This window comes from Nerophis ophidion, linkage group LG15, assembly GCF_033978795.1.
Source record: "Nerophis ophidion isolate RoL-2023_Sa linkage group LG15, RoL_Noph_v1.0, whole genome shotgun sequence".
In the NCBI taxonomy this organism is placed as follows: Eukaryota; Metazoa; Chordata; class Actinopteri; order Syngnathiformes; family Syngnathidae; genus Nerophis; species Nerophis ophidion.
The window spans coordinates 19968397-19979156 of NC_084625.1; the positions used below are offsets into that span (position 1 = coordinate 19968397).

Sequence of the window (10760 nt, forward strand, 5' to 3'; positions counted from 1 at the left end):
AGTTCCGTTCTGCATAGCCTTCCCTAAGCTTCAATGCATTTTTCGATCGCTTTTTGTTTATTTTTGGTTTAAAAAAAAAATAATAATAATAATAATAATAATAATTAAAACGATTTTTAAAAAGGGTAAAACCAATTAAAACAAATAGAAATCAAAATAACATGTAGATTGCCACGTCATTTTTGGATTTACATTGTGGACGCCGTCTTCGCTCCACAGTAAGTCTTTGCTGTCGTCCAGCATTATGTTTTTGTTTATTTTTTTAGCCATTTTTGTTTTAGTTTCGTTCCGCATAGCCTTCCCTAAGCTTCAACGCCTTTTTCTGTGGGGCACTCGCCTTGTTTATTTTTGGTTTAAGAAATATATGAAAATAAGTGATTAAAACGATTTTAAAAAGGGTAAAACCAATTAGAAATATAAATAGATATCAAAATAACATGATTGTCATGTCATTTTTTGATGTGCATTGTGGACGCCGTCTTTGCTCCACAGTAAGTCTTTGCTGTTATCCAGCATTCCGTTTTTGTTTACTTTGTAGCCGGTTCGGTTTGAGTTTCGTTCTGCTTTGCCTTCCCTAAGCTTCAATGCCTTTTTCTTTGGGGCACTCGCGTTGTTTATTTTTGGTTTAAGAAAAATATGAAAATAAGAAAAGATTAAAACGATTTTAAAAAGGGTAAAACCAATTAGAAATATAAATATAAATCAAAATAACATGATCGTCATGTCATTTTTGGATGTGCATTGTGGACGCTGTCTTTGCTCCACAGTAAGTCTTTGCTGTCGTCCAGAATTCCGTTTTTGTTTACTCGTAGCCAGTTTGGTTTGAGTTTCGTTCTGCGTCGCCTTCCCTAAGCTTCAACGTCTTTTTCTTCGGGGCACTCGCCTTTTGTTTATTTTTGGATTCGGCGTTAGATATGACGACAAACCCTTGTCTCACACAACGTGTTCTCGACATCTACAAAGCAATCAACTCCCGGCTGCCACCTACTGGTATGGAAGAGTATTACTTGGTTACTATGCCGAGCTGTAAACAGCTCCGACACATCAACATTACATTATAATTACTGGTTGGCAAAAAATATTTTTAACCCAAATAGGGGAAATTTCCAAACACTGGCGCGGCACAGTGTTTGGAAAAAAACACTGTGCTAACCTGTCAGTAAAATAAAGGCGGCGAGCGTTGACGTAAGGTCGTCAGTCTCCTCTCACATGAAGTTCACTGCTCTTAATATTGATTATAGGGTGTTTTTTCAGGCCTAGTTGACTCTAAATTCTCCCCCGGTGAATTAATCTATGTTCTCACCTCGCAGGGACGCCGAGGTGACACGGTCCAGTCGATCAGCGCCTTCCCCAAAGCAACCCTCGCTCGACTGGACCTGTCACAGGCTCTGGGGCACTAAGATTCAAAACAAAGGGGACACTTGCCTGGGCCTTTTAATTACATCCCAGAATAATAATCCATACCCCCCCCACCACCACCATTGCCAACTCTGTGGGCTTTGTTCTCAGCCGGGCTATCATTCCGGTGTGAGCTTGAGTGCTCGTAATTATACATAATGTTCCTTTGAAGGGGCCCGGCGGCGCAGTCTGCCTGCTGAAATGTGCCTCGATTTTTAATTAATTTATTTTATTTTTTTTAGATCCCAAATAGGTTGAGGCAAGACAGACGGGGGATGTGGCGCTACATCACCCGGCGGGGGGGTGGGCTGATTTATGCCACGCTAGTGGCGGCCCTAATGCTAATACACTACAGGTAATTGAAAAGAAAATTGAATTAGGTCAACAGAAGTGATCGCTTGCACGCAAAAAAAAGAAGCCTTTAGAAGCGCATCGCGACGCCGTGGCCGCCATTCGCCGTCCCGCTGCCAAGTCAAATATCAAACTAAACAGTCGTTTTTCTTTTGGCATCAAGCGCGGGGCTCTAACTGAGACGACATGTCGCGATTTACTGATGAGCGGATCCCATCTCCTGCTGCTGCTGACGGTAGGAAACAAAAACTGGGCACGCAAACTGCTATTATCGTCATTATAGCATCAATTTCAGCCCAAAAAAAATGAGAAATGGTTTGGCTCTTTTCTGCCCTTACAGGTATTATTTACACTAGAGTGCAGAATGAATCATTAATCAGGACATGCATGCAATGCAAATATTCTACAACTTTTATAATCATTCGACAAATATGCAATGACTCATTTTCAATCCATTGCAATTTTGATTGATGGCAGATATTTTCAATGTGCTTTCCAGACCCCTAGAGCAGTGGTTCTCAGCCTTTTTTCAGTGATGTACCCCCTGCGAACATTTTTTTTAATTCAAGTACCAGAGCAAAGCATTTTTGGTTGAAAAAAAGATAAAGAAGTAAAATACAGCACTATGTCATCAGTTTCTGATTTATTAAATTGTATAACAGTGCAAAATATTGCTCATTTGTAGTGGTCTTACTTGAACTGTTTGGAAAAAAATATATAAAAATAACTAAAAACTTGTTGAAAAACAAACAAGTGATTTTTTTTTTTTTTAAGTGATTCAATTATAAATAAAGATTTCTACACAAAGAAGTAATCAACTTAAAGTGCCCTCTTTGGGGATTATAATAGAGATTCATGAACTTAATTCTAAAAATACATCTTTAACATCAATATTTATGGAACATGTCCACAAAAAAAATCTGTCAACACTGAATATTGCATTGTTGTATTTTTTTTCACAGTTTATGAACTTACATTCATATTTTGTTGAAGTATTATTCAATAAATATATTTATAAAGGATTTTTGAATTGTTATGTTTTTGAATATTTACAAAAAATCTCACATACCCCTCAGCATACCTTCAAGTACCCCCAGCCCTTTGAGACACTAGTGATTTAGGGCTATATAAGTAAACATTGATTGATTGATTGATTGATTGATTGATTTGAGAACCACTGCCCTTAAGGTCTGTACCAAATTTGGTAATGATCCGCCTCGTGGTTAGAGTGTCCGCCCTGAGATCGGTAGGTCGTGAGTTCAAACCCCGTTCGAGTCATACCAAAGACTATACAAATGGGACCCATTACCTCCCTGCTTGGCACTCAGCATAAAAGGTTGGAATTGGGGGTTAAATCACCAAAAATATTTCCCGGGCGTGGCACCGCTGCTGCCCACTGCTCCCCTCACCTCCCAGTGGTGGAACAAGGCGATGGGTCAAATGCAGAGGACAAATTTCACCAGACCTAGTGTGTGTGACAATCATTGGTACTTTAACTTTATCTATACATACTAAAGTTACAGTGGGTGTTTTGTAGAGCCGTGTGAGAAATTTCAAGTCAATACTACAAAACCAGGGAAGTTGAAACGTTGTGTAAATCATAAATAAAAACAGAATACAATGATCTGTGAACCCTTTTCAACCTATATTCAATTGAAAAGACTGCAAAGACAAGATATTTAACATATACATACTGGATAAGTTTGTTATTTTTTGCAAATATTAGCCCATTTGGAATTTGGTGCCTGTTTCAAAAATCTGGCAAAAGACTGAGAAAGTTGAGGAATGCTCATCAAACACTTATTTGAAACATCCCACAGGTGAACAGGCTAATTGGGAGCAGGTGGGGGCCATGATTGGGTAAAAAAGCAGCTTCCATGAAATGCTCAGTCATTCACAAACAAGGATGGGGCGAGGGTCACCACTTTGCGAACAAATGTGTGAACAAGTTTTCCACTGGTTTTAGAACAACAGTTTTTGTCGAGCTATTGTGAGGAATTTCGGGATTTTACCATCTGCGATCCATAATATCAAAAGGTTCAGAGAGAAATCTAGAGAAATCCCTCCACGTAAGCGATGATATTACGGACCTTCGATCCCTCAGGCAGTACTGCATAAAAAAGTGACATCAGTGTGTAAAGGATATCACGACGTGGGCTCAGGAACACTTAAGAAAAACACTGTCAGTAACTAAAGTTTGTCACTACATCTGTAAGTGCAAGTTAAAACTTTACCATGCAAAGCCAAAGCCATTTATCAACAACACCCAGAAACGCTGTCGGCTTCGTTGGGCCTGAGCTCATCTAAGATGGACTGATGCAAAGGGGAAATGTGTTGCGTGGTCTGATGAGTCCACATTTCAAATTGTTTTTGGGAACTGTGGATGTTGTGTACTCCGGACCAAAGAGGAAAATAACTATCCGGATTGTTATAGGTGCAAAGTTCAAAAGCCAGCATCTGTGATGGTATGGGGGTGTATTAGTGCCCAATACATGGGTAACTTACACATCTGTGAAGGCACCATTAATGCTGAAATGTACATATTTCAGCAAGATAATTACAACAGCATGGCTTCGTAGTAAAAGAGTGCGGGTACTAGACTGGCCTGATTATAGTCCAGACCTGTCTCCCATTGAAAATGTGCGGCACAATATGAAGCCTAAAATACCACAACGGAGACACCGGACTGTTGAACAGCTTAAGCTGTACATCAAGCAAGAACGGGAAAAATTCCACCTGAAAAGCTTAAAACATTTACTGAGTGTTGTTAAAAGGAAAGGCCATGTAACACAGTGGTAAAAATTACCCTGTGCCAACTTTTTTGCAATGTGTTGCTGCCATTACATTTTAAGTTGATGATTATTTGCAAAAATAAGTTTCTCAGTTCAAACATTAAATATCTTGTCTTTGCAGTCCATTCAATTGAATATAAGTTGAAAATGATTTGCAAATCATTGTATTCAGTTTTTATTTACCATTTAACACTGGTTTTGGGTTTTGTAGAGGAGCATGACAAGAGAAGCAGCAACATTTCCCTCTAAGGCAGTGGTCCCCAACCTTTTTGGAGCTGCGGACCAGTCAACGCTTGAAATAGTTTGGGTTTTTTTTTTTCATAAAGAAATACAATCATATGTGCTTACGGACTGTATCCCTGCAGACTGTATTGATCTATATTGAAACAATGTATATATTGTGTTTTTTATGTTGATTTAATAATTAAAAAAATAATGATAGATATATATATATACATATATATCTTTTTAATTTCTTGTGCGGCCCGGTAACAATCGGTAGTTGTGGACCACTGCACTAAGGCAGTGGTTCTCAACCTTTTTTCAGAGATGTACCCCCTGTGAACATGTTTTTATTTCAAGTACCCCCTAATCAGAGCAAAGCGTTATTGGTTGAAAAAAAAAAAGAGATAAAGAAGTAAAATCCAGCACTATGTCATCAGTTTCTGATTTATTAAATTGTATAACAGTGCAAAATATTGCTCATTTGTAGTGGTCTTTCTTGAACTATTTGGAAAAAAAGATGAAAATAACTAAAAACTTAAAATAAACAATTATAAAAATAAAGATTACTACACATAGAAGTAATCATCAACTTAAAGTGCTCTCTTTGGGGATTGTAATAGAGCTCCATCTGGATTCATCAACTTAATTCTAAACATTTCTTCACAAAAAATGAATCTTTAACATCAAAATTAATGGAACATGTCCACAAAAAAAATCGAGCTGTCAACACTGAATATTGCATTGTTGCATTTCTTTTCAGTTTATGAACTTACATTCATATTTTGTTGAAGTATTATTCAATTAATATATTTATAAAGGATTTTAGAAATGTTGCTATTTTTAGAATATTTTAGAAAAATCTCACGTACCCCTTAGCATACCTTCAAGTACCCCCAGGGGTACGCGTACCCCCATTTGAGAACCACTGCTCTAAGGTACGCGCCTGTGCGATTGCACACTGTTCACGCGTCCTCTGCGCACGGCAAATCTAGGCCGTGCACAAAATCGATTAAAAAGATAAGTGCATAACAGTGTGCACGTCTGCCGTTGCTCACATGTGCGCCACTGAATGCTCAAGGAGTTTTGGCGTTTGCTCATACGTGACAATATGGGAGGGAAAATTGCTGAGTTTGCGGGCGAAAGTTTGCATTTTTTGTAGGTAAATGCAATTATAAGTCATTATATCATACAGGTGAAACTCATAAATGTCAGGGTGCAACGGCAGGTGGAAAGCAAGGAAAAAACAATGTATTACTCACAAAGGAAGGCAGGAACACAGAGAAACCGCACACGGTCTGCAAGGAACAGCAAGAATGATCCAACACTGAAAGACGGACACAGGTGGAACTAAATAGGCAGAACTAATTTAACGAGGAACAGGTGTGCTGACAGGACATGGAACAGAAAGTGCAAAACACGGAGACCAAACAGGAAACACTGACAAAACAAGAGCACCAGGACAGGAAGAGATTCTAAACACAAGAAAACCCAGACATAACCAAACTGTCAGTAGCACTTCTGACAATAAAGTTAGTGAAGTGAACTGAAGTGAATTATATTTATATAGCGCTTTTTCTCTAGTGACTCAAAGCGCTTTACATAGTGAAACCCAATATCTAAGTTACATTCAAACCAGTGTGGGTGGCACTGGGAGCAGGTGGGTAAAGTGTCTTGCCAAAGGACACAACGCCGGTGACTAGGTTGGCAGAAGCGGGAATCGAACCTGCAACCCTCAAATTGCTGGCACGGCAACTCTACCAACCGAGCTATACCGCCGTTAGAATATGGTGTAAAAGTCAGCGATTAATGTGAAACTAATTGGCGATATTAAATTACTACATGTAATATTTTATTTGTTATGGAGAAAAATCTACAACCCAAGTGGGCCGGACTGGTAAAATCACAGCACTATAACTTCAAAATAAAGACAACATCGGATTGTTTACTTTGTTTTAAAAAAGAACATGGAAAATGTACATATCATAATGTTGTTGTTTTTTTGTACAATTACATGTTGCGGTTAATGAGCCATACACTTTATTTGTCGTTATATATATTTTCTAAAAAAATATTGTGATAATGTCATCAGTCAACTCATTGGTGTTCTTTTTCAATCTTTCAAGATAAAAAAAATATATCAAAATCAAATTACAGTATTTTCTTTATGTAGTTTGATCATTTTTCTCGTCTGATGTACTAACATCATGTGGTTTATTTTGTACATATGTAGCATCATCTACAAAGATAGCGACATCCAGTGGACACATTTAGAACAGCAGTTTCTTTCATTCCAAAATTTCAGATTCGTTTTTATACTTAGCAAACTTATCCGACGAGCCGGATACAACCTGTATACGGGTCTGACCCGGCCCTCGGGCTGCACGTTTGACACCACTGGGTTACGGTTTTTGAAACCTTAAATGTTCTGAGATTTTCAATTCAAAGTTTTCATAAACTGTAATCATCCAAATCATAACCAATAAAGGCTTGACATATCTCACTTTGCATGCAATAAGTTAATTTCAGATGCTAATAAATTTTACATTCTTATGTAATTTATACATCCATCCATCCATTTCCTACCGCTTATTCCCTTTCGGGTCGTGGGGGGCGCTGGCGCCTATGTTTAAATTATACAGAAGAATACTATTTCAATCCATCCATTTCTATCGCTTATTCCCTTTGGGGTTGCGGGAGGCATTGGTGCCTATCTCAGCTACAATCGGGCGGAAGGCGGAATACACCCTGGACAAGTCGCCACCTAATTTTTTTTTAAATTTATTAACAAAAAAGTTAATATTTCTATTTTGGTTTCATCTGACCACATGACATTCTCCCAATCCTCCGCTGCATCATCCATGTATCCATTTTGGTATAAACTCAACTCTTCGTGTTTGGAGGAAGAAGAATACTGAGTTGCATCCCAAGAACACCATACCTACTGTGAAGCATGGGGATGGAAACATCATGCTTTGGAGCTGTTTTTCTGTTAAGGGGACAAGCCAATTGATCTGTGTTCAGGAAAGAATGAATGGGGCCATGTATCGTGAGATTTTGAGCCAAAACCTCCTTCCGTCAGTGAGAGCTTTGAATGCTAGACCAAATACTTATTTTCCAACATAATTTACAAATAAATTCTTTAAAATTCCTACAATGTGAATTCCTGGATTTTTTTTTCACATTCTGTCTCTCACAGTCGAAGTGTACCTATGATGAAAATTGCAGACTTCTGTCATCATTTTAAGATGGAGAACAATCGGTGGCTGAATAAATACTTTTTTGCCCCACTGTAAATCGATAACGGAGCAGCATCTCCTCATCCGTGGCTTACTAGTACAATAACGCCTGAAATGTGTCCCGTGAAAAACCTACCGACCGGAACTCTAATAACTAAAGTTCCTTGGGTGATTAATGTAAACTCACCACACCGGTATGTTTTAGCACTCTCATGGCGAGTTTACTGACAGATGTAAGTAAGAACTTTACACTACTTTATATTTAAAATGGCTACAGTGGAGGATGAATCTCCCATAACAAGAAGATAGAGAAAAAGAAGAGGCTTATCGACTACAGTATCCACACGGACTACTAAGGCGGACGCACACAAATTTTCAGGACTCATGCAGATCCCAAGTACACATCAACAGGTACCAGAAGGTAGGAAAAGTTGGTTTTGCATAATATTGTGAAACAAAAAACCTGATAATGTCTGCTAATTGGTGCCATTTTGTGGGCCTTATACACCAGGGGTCACCAACGCGGTGCCCACGAGCACCAGGTCACCCGTAAGGACTAGATGAGTCGCCCACTAGCCTGTTCTAAAAATAACTCAAATAGCAGCACTTACCAGTGAGCTTCCTCTATTTTTTAAATTGTATTTATTTACTAGCAAGCTGCTCTCGCTTTGCTTGATATTTTTAATTCTAAAAGAGACAAAACTCAAATAGAATTTGAAAATCCAAGAAAGTATTTTAAAGACTTGTTCTTCGCTTGTTTGTCCATCCATCCATTTTCTACCGCTCATTCCCTTTTGGGGTCACGGGGGGCGCTGGCGCCTATCTCAGCTACAATCGGGCGGAAGGCGGGGGACACCCTGGAAAAGTCGCCACCTCATCACAGGGCCAACACAGATAGACAGACAACATTCACACTCACATTCACACACTAGGGCCAATTTAGTGTTGCCAATCAACCTATCCTCAGGTGCATGTCTTTGGAGGTGGGAGGAAGCCGGAGTACCCGGAGGGAACCCACGCATTCACGGGGAGAACATGCAAACTCCACACAGAAAGATCCTGAGCCTGGATTTGAACCCAGGACTGCAGGACCTTCGTATTGTGAGGCAGACGCACTTACCCCTCTGCCACCGTGAAGACCACGTCTTCGCTTGTTTGAATAAATTCTTTTTTTTTTTTTTACTTTGCTTCTTATAACTTTCAGAAATCCAATTTTACAGAAAAATTACAACCTTAAAAATGATTTTAGGATTTTTAAACACAGATACCTTTTTACCTTTTAAATTCCTTCCTCTTCTTTCCTGACAATTTAAATTAATGTTCAAGTAAAGTAAACTCAGCTTGTCATGTTTGGAGGAAGAAGAATACTGAGATGCATCCCAAGAACACCACACCTACTGTGAAGCATGGAGGTGGAAACATCATGCTTTGGAGCTGTTTTTCTGCTAAGAGGACAGGACGATTGATCTGTGTTAAGGAAAGAATGAATGGGGCCATGTATCGTGAGATTTTGAGCCAAAACCTCCTTCCATCAGTGAGAGCTTTGAATGGTTGACCAAATACTTATTTTCCACCATAATTTACAAATAAATTCTTGAAAATTCCTATAATGTGAATTCCTGGTTGTTTTTTTATCACATTCTCTCTCTCACAGTTGAAGTGTACCTGTGATGAAAATTACAGACCTCTGTCATCATTTTAAGTGGGAGAACTTGCACAATCGGTGGCTGACTAAACCAGGTCGCCCGCTAGCATGTTCTAAAAATAGCTCAAATAGCAGCACTTACCAGTGAGCTGCCTCTATTTTTAAATTGTATTTTTTTAAATTGTATTTATTTACTAGCAAGCTGGTCTTGCTTTGCTCGACATTTTTAATTCTAAAAGAGACAAAACTCAAATAGAATTTAAAAATCCAAGAAAGTATTTTAAAGACTTGGTCTTCACTTGTTTGAATAAATTCATGTATTTTTTTACTTTGCTTTTTATAACTTTCAGAAATCCAATTTTACAGAAAAATTACAACCTTAAAAATGATTTTAGGATTTTTAAACACAGATACCTTTTTACCTTTAAAATTCCTTCCTCTTCTTTCCGGACAATTTAAATTAATGTTCAAGTAAAGTAAACTCACCTTGTCGTGTTTGGAGGAAGAAGAATACTGAGTTGCATCCCAAGAACACCATTCCTACTGTGAAGCATGGGGGTGGAAACATCATGCTTTGGGGCTGTTTTTCTGCTAAGGGGACAGGAGGATTGATCCGTGTTAAGGAAAGAATGAATGGGGCCATGTATCGTGAGATTTTGAGCCAAAACCTCCTTCCATCAGTGAGAGCTTTGAATGGTTGACCAAATACTTATTTTCCACCATAATTTACAAATAAATTCTTTAAAATTCTTACAATGTGAATTCCTGGATTTTTTTTTCACATTCTGTCTCTCACAGGTGAAGTGCACCTATGATGAAAATTACAGACCTCTGTCATCATTTTAAGTGGGAAAACTTGCACAATCAGTGGCTGACAAAATACTTTTTTGCCCCACTGTACATAAAAAAATGTTTTTCCACAATTCTGATCAGATTAATGAAATCAACAACGTACAGAGTGTTGCATGCTAACGGGCAGGCAGGCAGCAGGAGAAACTAGCTATCATTTGCTCAGCGCGCCGCTAATAACATGCAGCGCAATTAGCAGATATCAAAATGAATTGATTTGGATTCACCTCGACACCTCAGCGGCGCCCGGCGCGCCGTGTTTAT

At 38.6% G+C, this 10760-nt stretch overlaps 1 protein-coding gene across 1 annotated transcript in view; it reads right to left on the reverse strand.

Annotated features, from left to right (window-relative positions):
* LOC133569379 (cadherin-18-like) overlaps window positions 1-6181 on the reverse strand; it is a 145709-nt gene extending 139528 nt beyond the window's left edge. Inside the window, exon 1 of the mRNA XM_061921664.1 lies at window positions 6026-6181. The gene's annotated coding sequence lies outside the window, so the exon portion shown is untranslated. The remainder of the gene's footprint in view (window positions 1-6025) is intronic.
* Between the last annotated feature and the right edge of the window lie 4579 nt (window positions 6182-10760).